The sequence below is a fragment of the Saccopteryx bilineata genome, chromosome 5, assembly GCF_036850765.1.
Source record: "Saccopteryx bilineata isolate mSacBil1 chromosome 5, mSacBil1_pri_phased_curated, whole genome shotgun sequence".
Classification (NCBI taxonomy): Eukaryota; Metazoa; Chordata; class Mammalia; order Chiroptera; family Emballonuridae; genus Saccopteryx; species Saccopteryx bilineata.
Genome location: NC_089494.1, coordinates 189,355,328 through 189,371,634, shown reverse-complemented (window position 1 = coordinate 189,371,634; position 16,307 = coordinate 189,355,328). Strand labels below are relative to the sequence as shown.

The 16,307-nt window shown below is 35.6% G+C and overlaps 1 protein-coding gene across 2 annotated transcripts in view; it reads left to right on the top strand.

The window, feature by feature from the left end:
- The window catches only part of GRID2 (glutamate ionotropic receptor delta type subunit 2), a 1,655,975-nt gene that overhangs the window by 524,643 nt on the left and 1,115,025 nt on the right, over window positions 1–16,307 (top strand). The gene's annotated exons all lie outside the window — the stretch shown is intronic.

Genomic DNA, 16,307 nt, shown 5'->3' with positions numbered 1-16,307 from the left:
AAAAAATACCAAAAATAGTTTATTATTTCATGTATTTAATACTTAAATAAGAAAATATAAAAGGTATACAAAATAGATTATGGTATAAGAAAGAGTTTTAAAATATTAATGAAGATGGTTAGCACTCTGGACTCTGAAAATATTAATGAAGAAATATTAAATAATACCTGACAGAAAACAATAAAACTGTTATTTAAGGTATTTCCATATTGCTTCTTGAATGGCATGCTCACTTGCAATTTTTTCACCTATGGATGGAATGAACATTATTATGAGTACTTAGAATATGATGTCATGCAGATGAAGGTTAAAAAAGAGTAAGAAATGTAAATTTGGGATTTCCACATTGAGCAGCTGCCCAGTAGCCCATCGTGGAGAGAACCCTGATTTAAAGTGCCATTTTAACAACCAGTTTACCAAATTCAAAAAAACAATTAGGTATCAGTTCTAACAAACTGATGTGAATTGGCTGAATCCGACCACTGGCTATTACTAGTCTAATAAAATAGCCCACACTGAATAGTTATACAATAGAAATTTAATTTATTCACAGTGTATGTAGAGCAGGGGTCCGGAACCTATGGCCCACGAGCCAGGTGTGGCTCTTTTGATGGCTGCATCTGGCTCACAGGCAAACCTTTAATAAAAAAAATAATAATAACATTAAAAATATAAAACATTCTTATGTATTACAATCAATTCATTTCCTACTGCTCATGTTCATGGTTGCGGGTGGCTGGAGCCAATCACAGCTGTCCTCTGGGACACCAAATTTTTATTGGATAATGCATAATGTACACAAGTCATTGTGAGGTCAGGAAGTAAACTTCCCTCTTTTTAATCAAGTAGTCAGCTAGCTAATTGCAGAAACCATTTTGACGAAGAAGATGGCTAAACAAAAAAAAAAGATGAGGAGTATTGTACTTTTCAGCAGGAATGGACAGAGGAATTCACCTTTGTGGAGAAAGCAGGTTCTGCAGTCTGTCTAATATGCAATGATAAAATTGCATCAATGGAACGGTCAAATATAAAGCAGCACTTCGACACATGCCATACTACATTTGCATCCAAATATCCAGTGGGGACAGCAGGAAGAAAGCATGTCAAGAGCTACTGTGCAGGGTGCAAGCTAGTCAGCAGCAACTCCATGTTTGGACCCAACAAGGTGACTGGAATTTGGCTAGCTTTGCTGGTGCTTTAGCAATTGTGAGAAACGGAAAGCAATTCACAGATGGAGAGTATGCCAAAACATTCATACTTGATGTTGCCAATGAACTTTTTGATGACTTTTCAGCTAAAGACAAGATAATCAAACGAATAAAAGACATGCCTCTGTCGGCAAGAAGTGTTCACGATCGTACTATCATGATGGCAAATCAAATAGAGGCAACACAAGTGAAAGACATAAATGCAGCACCATTCTTTTCTCTCACTTTGGATGAGTCAACAGAAGTAAGCCATTTATCCCAGTCCAGCATGATTGCAAGGTGTGCTGTCGCTGACATACACTACGTGAGGAAAGTCTTGCTGTTTTGCCTATGAAAGAGACAATATGAGGGGAGGATTTATTCAAGTCTTTCACTGACTAAAGAAAAAAATCTACTCATGGATAAACTTATTTCAGTGTGTACTGATGGTGCTCTGTGCATGGTAGGGAAAAACAGAGGATTTGTAGCACTTCTTCATGAACATGAAAAGAGACTCATCCTAAGTTTTCACTGCATCCTACATCAGGAGGCGCTTTGTGCTCAGATGTGTGGTGAGCAGCTTGGTGAGGTGATGTTGCTGGTCATTTGGGTGGTCAACTTTATTGTTGCCCAAGTTTTAAATGATCGCCAGTTTAAAGCACTGCTGGATGAAGTTGGGAATAATTGTCCCGGTATGCTTCTGCTCAGCAATGTGCATTGGTTGTCAAGAGGGAAGGTGCTCAGCCGTTTCGCAGCTTGTCTGAGCAAAATTTGGACTTTTCTTGAAATGAAAAATGTCGAGCATCCTGAGTTAAATAACACTGAGTGGCTCATTAAATTCTACTATCTCATGGACATGACTGAATATCTGAAACAGCTCAATGTGAAAATGCAAGGCATTGGAAATACAGTCTTATTCCTTCAACAAGCAGTGTTTGCATTTGAAAACAAGCTGGAATTCTTCACCACAGACATTGAAACAGGTCGTTTGCTACACTTTGAAAAACTAGGAGAATTTAAAGATGCATGCACAGCAAGTGACCCTGCTCAACATCTTGATCTCTAGCAGCTAGCGGGCTTCACATCTAATCTCTTTCAGTCATTCAAAGTGCACTTTGGAGAATTTCATGAGCACACTCGTCTTTTTTAGGTCATCACCCATCCACACAAGTATGCAGTGGACAGTGCCAAACTGAGTTACATCCCCGGTGTCTCCATCAGAGATTTTGAGCTACAAGCTGCTGACCTGAAGGCCTCAGATATGTGGGCGAATAAGTTTAAGTCACTGAATGAAGATTTGGAAAGACTTGCACAATAGCAAGCAGAGTTGGCGAGCAAACACAAGTGGGGAGAAATGAAAAAACTTCAACCCGCAGACCAGCTGATTCTCAAAACTTGGAACGCACTTCCCATCACATACTACACACTGCAGCATGTGAGTATTGCTGTACTGACAATGTTTGGCTCTACATATTCATGTGAGCAGCCTTTATCACATCTAAAGAATGTTAAGACCAACCTACGATCACATTTAACGGATGGAAGTCTCAATGCCTGCATGAAGCTTAACCTTACCACGTTATCAACCAGTCTACAAAGCCATCAGCAAAACCATGCAGCACCAGAAGTTGCATTAATGGTAAGAAGTACTGTATTCATCATTGGTTAGCAACAGCATAACAACGTTATTAAAAAGAATTCAGAGACTTATTGTACTTTAAAAGTGTTGGTCTTACACAAAATGCACACATTTACTTGTATTTATTGTTAAACATATTGTATGGCTCTCATGGAATTACATTTTAAAATATGTAGCATTCAGGGCTCTCACAGCCAAAAATGTTCCCAACCCCTGGTGTAGAGGTTAGAAGTCCAAGATCAATGTCAGCCAGTCTGGTGTCTTATGAGACTTGTCTGACTGGCAGGTGGCTACCTACTTGCTGTGGCTTCACATCGTTTATTCCTCTATGAATGTGTACCTATGATGTCTCTCCAAATGTCCAATTTTCTCTTCTTATAAAGATACCAGTTAGATGGAATTTGCATACAACCTTATCGGTCATTTTAACTTAATCACCTCTTTAAGCCCTTATTTACAAATATAATTACTTTCTGAGGTAATGCAAGTTCAAGCTTCAGGATGTGAATTTTAGGGGGACACAATAAGTATCACTTTCTCAAGGAAAATGTTTCCCAACAGATTAGGTCAAGTTCTTCTTTTATATGTGCTTACATAACCTCTAATTCTCTGTATCATTTGGCATAATTGTATTTTGTTTCTTTTTGTTTTAGTTTTTTTTTGAGTTTGGTACAGACAAGGACAGATGGACAGGAAGGGAGAGAGATGAGAAGCATTAACTCATAGTTGCAGAACTTTCGTTGTTCATTAATTGCTTTCTCATACGTGCTTTGACTGGGGGAGCTCTAGTCAGTGGCCCCTTGCTCATGACAGAGACCATGGGGTCATATCTATAATCTCACAGTCAAACCAGTGAACCCGTGCTCAAACTGGTGAGCCAGTTCTCAAGTCGGTGACCTCAGGGTTTCTAACCTGGGTCCTCTGTGACCCAGGCCAACACTCTATCCACTGTACCACCACCTTGTTAGGCAGCACAGTTGTTTTTAAACAATCATATATTTATCTTTTTAAGGCCTGTTAGGCTTATACAACTATATGTTTACTCTATGCCTGGTTCCTCATATATACCTTGCACATAGTCAGAGTTTAGTAAATATTAGTTGGGTGAACAAATAAGACTTATTATAATTAATATAGTCTTCATTTGCATAGCATTTTAACAATTTTTTTCATATACTGTGCTGTTGGATCTTCAAATAAGACTAATTAGGAAATACTATTGCCACATTTTATGTATAAAGCAAAAAATAATATTTAGTAACATAACTAAAATAAGTCAGTTAAGAATATCTGTCAATTAGATATTTGAACCTGAATCTCTAACCTCCAAATACCATATTTTTTCTAAAGTAGGATTTAAAAATTCTAAAGTTGCAATTACTAGGGCGATGATATAGAAAAGGAAATGGCGGTATCAAAGACAACAAAAATAACAAATGAACAAAAAATGCAGCAAAAGTAAGAAACCCAGATATCAAAGTGAAGCAAGCTAAAGTTGTACTTGTAGAATAAGAAATAAAAATATTGGAGCAAGGAGTTAGAGTTATAAAATAATCATGTTGTAGATTTAAACAACTTGCTAAATAAGCGGTTCTCAACCTGTGGGTCGCGACCCCGGCGGGGGTTGAATGACCGAAACACAGGGGTCGCCTAAAGCCATCGGGGTCGCCTAAAGCCATCGGAAAATAATAAATATGTTTGACCCCCGCCGGGGTCGCAACCCACAGGTTGAGAACTGCTGTGCTAAATAATAGTGCATACAAACGAGAAATTCAATAACACATGTATTAATGTGGAGTGCATATCAGTTGAGGAAGAGCTTCATCTAAGTTGCATACATATGTTTTAGAATAACAATGATTTCTTAAATTCCTCTTGTTTACAGCCAGTTAGAATTAACATCATAATCACTTGACACTTGCACTCTTCCAGAAACAAAGCATAAGCTATAATTGGAAAAATGTCACCTTTACTGTTTAACAGGGGAGAAAAAATATCTAGAGAGGCATGAAGCTAGATCAGCTGGTTCAGGGCTTGGACACGATGCTTAGATCACTCTTTCAGAGTTTTAGACACAAATTGTTTCTCAGATATTCTCCATGTATGGTTAAAGTCCTAAGATAAATTATTAAAAATAGAAAAATTATTTAGATCTGAATATTGGGCTCACTATTCATAACTACAACCTTTAGTAATTATTTAAGTACTCTTAGCTTCTATTTCCTCATATGGGAATAATGAACCTGATAACAACAGTGCCTACCTCAAATGGTTGTTGTATTGGTTAAAATATATACTGCGTATAAAATTTTGAGCTATCATCTGGCTAATTAATTATTATTACATAAAGAGAAAAAAAACACTAAGCATTTTTCTTTTAATACACTACTTACACATGGTGGCATAGTGGATAGAATGTAGGCCTGGGACACTGAGAACCCAGGTTCAAAACCACGAGGTCATCAGCTTAAGTGTGAGCTCACCAGCTTGAGTACAGGGTTGCTGGTTTGAGCTTGAGATCATAGACAGGACCCCATGGTCGCTGGCTCATCTGGAGCCTCCTGGTCAAGGCACTTATGAGAAAGCAATCATTGAACAACTAAGGTGCCACAATAAAGAATTGATGCTTCTCACCTCTTTCCCTTTCTGTGTGTCTGTCCCTGTTCTCTCCCTCTCTTAAAAAAAATACACACACACACACATACACACACTACTTACAGAAACATAAAGTTGTTCTTATTTTATGCAGTGGATAGAGTGTTGGCCCAGCATATGGACTTCCAGGATTCAATCGCTGCTCAGGGCACAAGGGGAAGCACCCATCTGCTTCTCTTCTCTGTCTTCTCTCCCTCTTCCACTCTTGGCAGCCAATGGCTTGATTCGTTTGAGAGGCAGGCTCAGGTACTGAAGATAGCTCGATTGGTCTGAGTTTCAGCCCCAGAAAGAGGTTGCCAGGTGGATACTGGTCAGAGCACATGTGAGAGTCTGTCTTTCTATCTCCCCTCCTCTCACTTAAAAAAAATTGCTGTGTCATGCCGGTCACATAAGAGAAGCCACTGAGAAATGCATATGACACATACAGTCTCATTGAAGTACTGGAAGTATTCCCAACAAATTATATTTGTCATTCATTTATCCTGTGTATAACTTCTGGTTTTGTCATCCCCTTTTTATTCCAAAGTTTAACATATATAAATATTTATAACTTTTTACATATTAAACATATGGATGCAATTTTTTGTTACTTCCTTATGCAAGTTATTGATTTGTACAATAACTAAGCAAAACAAAAAATATTTATATACATATATACTATTTATTTCTCTCTCCAATTTTTTGAAATTTACTTCCCTGATATAATTATCATTAGTTTGGAGCATATGGTTTTTTGTTATTTAAAAATTGCATATTTAAATATATAAATATTTAGAACTTATATTTTAGCATATAGGTTTTCTTTTTATGACATGTATTATTCTGTTTTCAAATTAATTTGTTTACTTAAGATATATACCTTGACCATATTTACATGTTAATATTTATTATACAATAATTTTATTGGAAAAATGTATTATAGGTATATGGCAACTTTAGTATATTAATACTATAGGCTAACATAATATAGTACTTAAATAGATACAAAGCACCTTTTGGCGTCTTACATATATTAACTCCTCTAGTCTTCATAATAATCATAAGATTGAAAAAAAAAGTTAACCTCATTTTATTGATCAAGAAACTGAGGGCAGGCCCTGGCCGGTTAGTTCAGTGGTAGAATGTCAGCCTGGCGTGTAGGAGTCCCGGGTTCAATTCCCAGCCAGGGCACACAGGAGAAGCGCCCATCTGCTTCTCCACCCCTCCCCCTCTCCTTCCTCTCTGTCTCTCTCTTCCCCTCCCGCAGCCAAGGCTCCATTGGAGAAAAGTTGGCCCGGGCGCTGAGGATGGCTCTGTGGCCTCTGCCTCAGGTGCTAGAATGGCTCTGGTTGCAGCAGAGCGACGCCCCAGATGGGCAGAGCATCAGCCCCTGATGGGCATGCCGGGTGGATCCCGGTCGGGCGCATGCGGGAGTCTGTCTGACTGCCTCCCCGTTTCCAACTTTGGAAAAACACACACACAAAAAAAAAAAAAAAGAAAGAAAGAAATTGAGGGCAAAGGCATGAATAACAACCTCTAAGTCACACAAGTACTAAAGAATACAGCCAAGATTTAAGTCTGGGCAACACTGTCTTCATTATCCATGGCCAGACTGGTATACACTGAAAACCATCTCGTCTCTTTTAATAAAGCATAATGCTCTATAATATGAATATATATGTATATATATGTATATGTATTTAATTTTTTTCTTTTTCATACTGTCAAATGTGCCTGTTTTCATTATACTTTCTTTTTTAACTGTCTTTTCTTGATGTTACAATTCTCCTAGTATTTTTTTCTTGCTAATCACTTTACAGTTGTGCTTTTTTTAAGAAAAAAATTGAGTGTATATTTTAGAGTAGTCTTGGTTCACAGCAAAACTGAGAAAGTACAGAGAATTGTTTATACCTTCTCCTCCACTATCAACATCCCATGTCAGAGTGGTCCAATTGTTATAACTGAGGAACCTACATAGACATATCATTATCATCCAAAGTCCATATTTTACAAGGGTTTAGTCTTGGTCTAGATTCTATGGCTTTGACAAAGTTATAATGATATCTATCCATCATCATAGTATCACACAGAATAATTTTGTGTCCTAAAAACATTTTATATTCTGCGTATTCATCCTTTTTTCCCCTCCTAACCCCTGGCTACTGTTTTTTGTTTTTTTTCCTGCTAAAATCTTTACTCTATCTCAGATATATAATAATCACGGTCATTGCCAGAAAATCCAATGATAATCCTTTAAGTGATTAGTTCCTTGCAATAATACCATTTATTATGTAATTAATCCTATATCCATTTCATTGAAATGCTGCAATTTTTATACATAAATTCTTAAAATGTATTTGAATATATTTGTGGACATCTTAACTCCATCTTTTCTACACTTATTTATTTTTCTAAAAGTAGTATACTGTTTTGGTTATAGTAGCTTCATAATAATTATCAAATCAAGAAATAACAATTTTAGGTAGGCAATTGTAAGGAGGATAACATTTGTACATGCCAAGGCTATAATGTTTTTCCACATGTCTATATAGTGTTCTCCCACTGAGAACATAGCTTCCACAATTTTTCTCATCTGTATTAGCAAATGAACTTAAAATAATATATTCTAATCCTGTTACACACATGTACACATACAAAATCTTTGATATTTTGTTTGGAATTTATTTAAAATTAAAGTCAATTTTGGAGTATTGGCATTTTAGGAGGTTAAATCTTCCTGCTCTGATATTTTAGTTGTCACCAACATAATTAAAAAATATAATTATTATTTTTATTGCTAATACATATATATAATAAAACACATGTATATTATATGTATAGATTTATACACACATGTACACTATATTCATACAGATATCATCATGTTGGTATCTGTATGTTTTTCTTAGAAAAGTGTTTATTCAGGTTCTCTGCACACTTTTTAATTAGATGGTTTGTTTTTTTGTTCTTGAATTGTGTAAATTCTTTATATATTTTGGATATTAGCTTCTTATTTGCAAATATCTTCTATTTTGTTGGTTAGCTTTTTGGTTTGTTATTGGCTTGTTTTGCTGTGCAGAGGCTTTTTAGTTTGATGTAATCCAATACTTTTTTTTTTTTTTGCTTTTTTTTTCATTGCCTTTGAGAGCTGAGGTTCACAAAAGCTCCAAGACCAACCCTCATAATTTTAGTGCCTATGTTTTCTTCTATCTATTTTATTGTTTTCAGTCTTCTATTCCAATTCAGTAACCTATTAAGAGCTAATTTTTGTGAATTGTGTCAGATAATAGCCTAGTTTATTTATTTATTTTTTGCATGAATCTCTCCAGTTTATCCAGTATCATTTATTGAAGAGGTTTTCCTTTCTTCACTATGTATTTTGACTCCTTTGTTGAAAACATGTTGCCTATTATATGTGAGTTTACTACTGGATTCCCAATTCTGTTGCATTATTGTGTGTGTCTGTTTTTCTGACAGTACTCTTCTGGCTTGATTATTTTAGTTTTGTGTATAGTTCTGGAGCAGGAAGTACGTTCATCATTTTTCTTTATCTTAATCTAATTTTAGGTGGTCGAAATAATATGGTATGCATTACAATATAAGGATGGCATATTTTATGTATTCATTGCATGTAAAACAACATCTATCTTTCCATAAAACTGGTATCTAGGCTACTGGTGAACGTTTCCTTTTTACTGATGGAAACCCTTCTCTTCCTGTTCTGTGTTGTGGGAAGCTGTGCTATATGGACGAAATAGATGGGATTTTGCTTCCTGAAGGGTTATGCCAGGCAAGGAGAGTGAAATCAGGACATTTCTTCTCTGAGCTCTGTCCCTGTGTGCTACTCTGTCCTGGCTAAATCTTTTTCCTGAAGATTATGGTATCTATAATGAGGCCCTCCCACACAGTTCTCTCTTTCTGGGTTCTGGAGCTACTCTTTCTCATCAGTCTTTGAGACCTAAAAGTTAACCATGCCCTGTGGTACTGAACTATGCTTTGTGGGTTTTTGCTACATTCAGTCCACACTTTTAAAACCTCTACCATTTGAGTATACCATTTGATTCCTGCTTATGCCTTGACTGATAAGGCTGTGTATAGGATTCTTGTTGTAGACCTGGCTATGAGAGTCACTGATGGATAATCAGGCAAAAGAAAATAGAGTTGCAGTGCACATAGAGAATAGACTCCCAGGCTGTCAGGAACCCCTATAAAGAACTATGGAGGAGGAGAAATACAAGTAGTGTTCTGGTTTCTGCAGGTAAAGATATGGAGGGGCAGCTTCAGCCTGGCACCTAGTTCCTGTCTGCTATTGCAAAAGCAAAGTAGGGCACCAATCACACATCTGCTGAGGGCATTTATCCAAGTTGTCTGTCTAGTTGCTGGCCCCTATACTTAACAGCCATGAAACTGAAGGTCTTCACCTTGAGCTCTGCTGGTGTCACAACCCCCTCTAGCTTTCCCCATTGTGCCTGTTCGTACACTTATTTTCTGAAACCTTTAAGTCTCAGTTGTATTCAATGTCTTCTCAGGTCCCAACAGTAGTACACTGTTAGCAGAGACACAGGGTCAGAATGTGGCTATATAAATCACAGTGAAAAATTTCAACAAATATGCATATTTGTTGACAGAGAACAAGTTTTAGTGTTTTGTTCTGGTTTATTTTATTTTATTTTATTTTCAAATAGGGCATGCAGAGATCATAAGATGTGATGTGTATGGACTTATACATAGAATAGGTGTCTTCTTCTATTCATTAGCTGCTTGTGGGTGTGAGGCCTGGTCTTTCTGTTACCAGGCCCCTTCTTTCCAGTGGGAGCAGGTTAGAATCTCAGGAGAGGTCTTAGTCAGTAGGAATAGTATTATTGTTGCATATTTTTATTTCATTAATATGCAAAAGCTTTAGTGAATCCAAAAGAGAAAGTAGAAAGAATAGCTCAGGTAAGAACAACAAGATTGCTTGTAAAAATAATGTCAGTGTTTTTTCTTTATATTTTCTTTTTTGCCCTGAGAGATGCTTTTTAGTGTTGAGTTACTTTTAATTTAATAGCATTTGCTCAACAAAATTTAAGGTAAATAAAACAAAATGAAGCAGTGGTAACTGTCAACTAAAGTTGAAATTGTACCTTGAGAATAACAGTTTTGGGGAACTTAATATCGCTTTGTGAGGATGTGTAACTCAAGAGTTCTCTGGAGTCCTTGTCAGATACCACAGATATGTTGTCATAATAACACCACGGAGTTTTTTTGTTTGTTTTTTACAGAGACAGAGAGAGAGCCAGAGAGAGGGACAGATGGGGACAGACAGACAGGAATGCAGAAAGATGAGAAGCATCAATTATTAATTTTTTGTTGCGACACCTTAGTTGTTTATTGATTGCTTTCTCATATGTGCTTTGACCGCGGGCCTTCAGCAGACCAAGTAACCCCTTGCTTAAGCCAGCGACTTTGGGTCCAAGCTGGTGAACTCTGCTCAAACCAGATGAGTCCGCACTCAAGCTGGCAATCTCGGAATCTCGAACCTGGGTCCTCTGCATCCCAGTCCAACGCTCTATCCACTGCGCCACCACCTGGTCAGGCGACACCATGGAGTTTTAACACATGTATAAAGCCCTCCTAATAAATATAGATACAGTTGTAAATATAGCAAAGGTGGGAAGAAAATGCATATTTTTATGTCATTTTTGTTTTGTGTTTTTTGTTAACAGTGAATTCTCTTCCTATCAGTAAGTAACCCATATGTTATCTGAAAAGTTGTAACTTCAGTAGTCTGATACCTCTCCCACTAGCCTTTGCACTTTCTGTCATAATGGCCTTTCCTCTGTATCTATGCCATGATAAACTCAGTGAAAGTATTTTCGGAACATTTTTTTACTTCCATCTGGAACTCATTCACTTATGTTTGTCTTGTTTTTAAGGGGTTCTGCTTGTATGAAAATAATTACTTTTTATTATATCTAATTCAAACTAATATACAACAGTGCAAACTTGGTATGTTAGTTTCTTAGAACTGTTGTAATAAAGTACCAAAAAATGGTGGCTTAGCCCTGGCCAGTTAGCTCGGTTGATCAAAGCATCATCCTGAAACACAGAGCTTGCCAGTTCGATACCTGGTCAAGGCATATAAAAGAGCATATTGATGTTGCTGTCTCTCTCTCCCTCTCTCCCTTACTCCCACTCTCTCTAAAATCAATACAATAATTTTTTTTTAATGGTGGCTTAAAACAACAGAAATTTATTCCCTCACAGTTCTGGAGGCAAGCGGTATGAAATAAGGTGTCTGCAAGGCCACACTTCTTTCAAAGCCTGTAGGTCTGGTTCATGTTTTCTTTTTCCAGCTTCTAGTAGCCCCAAGCACTCCTTGGCTTGTGGCAGCATCACTCCAATCTTTGCTCTGTTTTTACATGGCTGACCTCCTTCTGTGTCCATGTCTTCACAAGGTGTTCATGCTATATATGTTTTTGTCCTAGTTTCTTTCTTATAAGGACCTCAGTCATATTTGATTCAGTCCCATACAAGTGACCACATCTTAACTTGATAACATCAGCAAAAAATTTGTTAACAAAATAAAGTCACATTTATAGTTATGAGAAGTTAGATCATTCACATATATCTTTGGCAGATATAATTCAACTTATAACATGGCTTATTTCAATTGTTTTAGACATATAACTTCATTATGCTATTAAATCATATGACAAAATATTCTCATTGCTTTATTTTATATAGCATATATTTTTTCACAATGGTTTTAGTTTAGAGATAAACATTAATATTTTTGCATAAGCACAATATAGTTATTATATTAAGGATAAAAATTATGCTAATACTGGCAATATATGAGCTGATTGTCACATAATTTATATCTTACTTAAGAATAAAAAAGCTGGCCTGACCTGTGGTAGCACAGTGGATAAAGCATCGACCTGGAAATGCTGAGGTTGCCGGTTTGAAACCCTGGGCTTGCCTGGTCAAGGCACATATGGGAGTTGATGCTTCCAGCTCCTCCCCCCTGTCTCTCTCTTCTCTCTCTCTCTCTCTCTCTCTCTCTCTCTCTCTCTCCTCTCTAAAATGAATAAATAAAATAAAAAATTAAAAAAAAATAAAAATAAAAAAAAGCTGCAGAACATACTGTGGTCTACTTTGATTATAAAATAAAAGTGAAATTAACAGATGATTTTGTATATGGGTACACAGTTAATCAATAATAACAAACTAAGATATGAAATTTAGTAAGGCATTCTCTTTTAGTGTAAGAAATTTTTTCTTGGTAACACTTTATTGTAACATTTTCTTGGTAACACTTGGTAATTCTTTTGTAACACTTTAATTTTGTGTTTGCTAGTTATAACTAAATGAGAACTGGGAAACTGAGAACTCACAAGGTCCAAGTGTTGTGTAACTAATTGATACTTCAGGATTGCAGTAGAGAAAGTAAAGTCCTTATAGTTTATTCATAAGTGTTCTAGTTGAAGTCTGCTTTGTAAATGGGGTAAAGCCTAAATTTAATAACTTAATTTAATAACAATTCTAACCTATTGTTACTAGGGCAACAGTTAGCATTTAAGACGAAAAGACTGATGAAAATGATTTGCATTGCTCAACTTAATTAGGTTATTTATTCTTGCTTAAATTTATTACTAATACTAATACCAGCTAATTATTTTTTCTGATTTGATTATGTTTCAAAGCTATTGTAAGCTTTACATATATTAACCCATTTGCTCTCAAAAGTAGTCTAGGAGGTGTGTGCTATTATTATCTTCCCTTGTTATGTTAATATTACTAGTTTTAAAATTTTACACGTGATGAAACTGAAAAACAAATACTAATAAATTTGTTTACAATTACACAGCTAATAAATACTGGAGTACAGTGTTTTTAAAGAACATCAACCTACTTCTATTGCCAGATTACTGTGTGATTTTTAGGAAGTCTTTTTATCACATTGGTCTTACCAAATTCATTTATTAAAAAATTAAATTAGCCTGACCTGTGGTGGCGCAGTGGATAAAGTGTCGACCTGGAAATGCTGAGGTCGCCGGTTCGAAACCCTGGGCTTGCCTGGTCAGGGCACATATGGGAGTTGATGCTTCCAGCTCCTCCCCACCTTCTCTCCCTGTCTCTCTCTCCTCTCTCTCTCTCTCCTCTCTAAAATGAATAAATAAAAATTAAAAAAATAAAATGTATTCGTTTAAAAAAAATTAAATTAAAGGAATAGATTAAATTGTCATTTATTATTTTTTCTGAGACCAAAACTTCTCTTTTAGAAAGAAGGTGACGGAAGACAATTTGACTTTGGGTGAAGGGTATACAACATAATTAAATGACAAAATAATCCGGAAATGTTTTCTCTGAACATATGTACCCTGATTTATCAATGTCACCCCATTAAAATTAATTTTAAAAATACAAAAATAAATAAATAAATAAATAAAATGAATAACTTCTGTTTTGCAAAGAACACTGCTAAGAAAAAAGACAAGCCATAAATAGGGGGAAAATATTTGTAAAACACATATCTGATCAAGTACTTGTACTAAGAATATACAAAGAACTCTTAAACTCTAGAGTAAGAAAATAACCCAATTAAAATATGGGCAAACAATCTGAACCAAAAACTCACTAAAGAAAAGATAACAAATATGTATATAAAAAGATGATCAACATCATCTGTCATTGGGGAAATTTAAATTAAAATAATAAGATACCACTCTACCCCTTTTTAAACAGTTAAAATACAAAAATAAGGACAATACCACTTGCTGGTAAGGACTCAGAGCAACAAGAATTCTCATTCATTGCTGGTAAAAATGAAAAATAGTATATACACTGTGAAAGACACTTTGGCAACTTCTTGCAAAGATAAATGTAGTCTTACGCAGTCATGCTCCTTGGAATTTATACAACTATTTGAAAACTTATGTTAACAAAAACCTGCCCATGGATGTTTGTAGCAGCTTTATTTATAAAAAAAATAAAAAAATAAGAAACCTAGGGAAAAAATTGAACTGTTTTCAAATATATCTGGAAAATATAACCAACTTTTCTTGGAGATTTTTTGTGCATATTAGTATTGTACCTGAAAATTTCTGTAGCAAAATTATTTTTTTTTCTTTAAAGTAGTTTTCACAACCTTATTTAACCACCATTTTTTTAAAGAATGCATTTCACTATACATCTATTAGAATGGCCAAAATTCAGAGCATTAACACCACCAAATGTCGGCCAAAATGTGGAGCAATGTGAATTATTAATCATTGCTGATGCAAGCAAAATGGTAGAAGCACTTTACTCGCACTGGTACAGGAAGATAGTCTGGCAGTTTCTTACAAAACTAAACACATCTTGCCATATACTTCACTAATTGGGCTCCTAGATATTTACCCAAAGGGGTTGAAAACTTATGTGTACATACAAAAAATACTGAACACTGAAGCTTATAATTACCAAAACCTGAAGGCAACCATGATGTCTCTCAGGAGGTGAATGGACAAATAAACTGTGGGCAAACAATGAAATATTTTTCACCACGAAAGAGAGTTATTAAGTCATGAAAAGACATGGAGGAACCTTAATTGTATATTACTAAATGAAAGAAGCTAATATGAAAAACCTACACACCATATAAATCCAACTAAATATGACATTCTGGAAAAGGCAGAAGGAGGGAGACAGTAAAAAGATCAGTGGTTGCCATAGGTGGTGGGGGCAGAATAGGCAGAGTGCAGAGGATTTTTAGGACACTGGAGTACTCTGTATGATACTGTTAGTGGTGTACTCATCTAACCAGGAGTAACTGTAATATAAACTATGCACTTTGCGTGATTATGACATGTCAGTATAGGTTCACCAGGTGTAATAAATGTTTCACTTTAGTCTGAGATGTTCATAATCGGGGAAGCTATACATTAAGGGCAGGGCATGTACGGGAAATGTGTAATGTCCAATTATTCTGCTAACCTAAAACTGTTCTAAAAATAGTCTGTTTTAAAAATCAGATAATCTTTATCTTCCCCATGGGGGAGAGGAGATATCTACTGAAAGTGTGTATTTTGAGGACACAGTTTGTGAAATGCTGAATTTAGATCCTCTGAAGTTTTGTTAATCTTTAAATCCAGTTGTCTGATATTTTAAAGAAGGTAGTTTCCTCTTATTGATAACATCTAATGTTTATCCATGTGTAAGTTTCTGGAACTTTTTTATTAAGGTTTTATATTCACTTTGTTCCTTTTATTTACATTCTGTAAATAATATTTAGGAAGCTCTTTCTCTTCTTACACACACACACACACACACACACACACAATCAAAACAAAGTACATATTCATCATAAGAGATTCCATTCACTTTCTATTTTAGTGAAGGACGATTTAAGATTCAGCTTCATATCAAGTCTTTTATAAAAGTAGAAGCCTTCCTCCTACATACAGAAGTTCATCTTATCTATGAATATTTGAGACTTGCTGATAGTATTGCTCTTAGCTATAAAGGGATTCTGTTAAGTGAAGCAATGCAATAATAGAATTGTATTCTCTTGCTCCCAGCCTGACAGGTGCTCATCCTCCAGCATAATGCCTTCTGCTGACTTCTTTCCTAGCACCTATTTTGTTTAATAATCACTATTTATTTTTTATCTCCATTATTTGGTTATGTATTTTCCTTTACACTAAGCAATGTATCTTATTTTTAACTTATACTAAGAGTTAAGTGTAATTACTATGACCTCAAATATATGAACTTCTATGTATACCCAAAATAAAATACCCAAGTCTAAGATAGGAATTATTATTATTTGCACAGCTTTTTATATATAATTTATGTAATAATTTTACTTGGCATATTTTGTG